The following is a 738-nucleotide window of genomic DNA, read 5'->3' as shown; positions in this document are numbered from 1 at the left end:
GGGGCGGCCCCCGCGGCTGTGCTCGGTCGCTGCTGTTCCCGCTCGCGGGAGGGCGGCCGAGGTGGGAGACGTGGCGTGGCCAGGGCCCGGGCACCCAGCAAGGGCCATGCCCGCGACCTCCCCTCCAGCCTCCTCCTGGGTCGGGCCGCGGCCCCCGCCCGCCCGCGCCCACGCGGCGGCCAGTGGCCCTAGGGGCGCTGGACTCTGGGCCCCGGATTCATGCTCCCCCACACCCAGCCTGGGGAGGCTGGCGCCTGCGCCCCAGCGCCAGCCCGAGGGTCTCTGGCCAGTGGCCTGGGCTGCTGCGGGACTGCAGGGAGCCGGCCTGGCTCCTGGGAGCTGGGCGGGCTGGCGGGTGGCCTGTGCTCGGGGGCTCCACAGACCCTGGCCGGCTGGCCGCACAGCCTGAGGCTGGCCGCGCGGTGGGGCCGCGTCCCCCTCCCTGAGTGCCCACAGCCGGCATCTGGAGTAGACCCACGGCTCAGGTGTCCGCCGCCGGTCACTTCCAGAATGGGAGTGCCCCCTCAATCTCCAGGGTCCCAGCAGGACTGGGCGATGGCCGCGGGCACTGCCTGGCGCACGTGGGGGCTGCAGGAGTCTGTGCTGCAGGGCTGTGGGCGGACGTGATGTTGGGCCCTGCGAGACCCCCGCACCCTCCCCGAGGCCGGGACTGCCTGTCCCAGCCGCGAGGGGAGGCCCTGGGCGCGCCCTGGCCACTGCCGAGCTTGCTGATGCGGC

This window comes from Condylura cristata, unplaced genomic scaffold, assembly GCF_000260355.1.
Source record: "Condylura cristata isolate star-nosed mole 26May11 unplaced genomic scaffold, ConCri1.0 scaffold00032, whole genome shotgun sequence".
Lineage (NCBI taxonomy): Eukaryota > Metazoa > Chordata > Mammalia > Eulipotyphla > Talpidae > Condylura > Condylura cristata.
The sequence above is the reverse complement of the archived record's forward strand: the minus strand, read 5'-3'. Positions refer to the sequence as shown.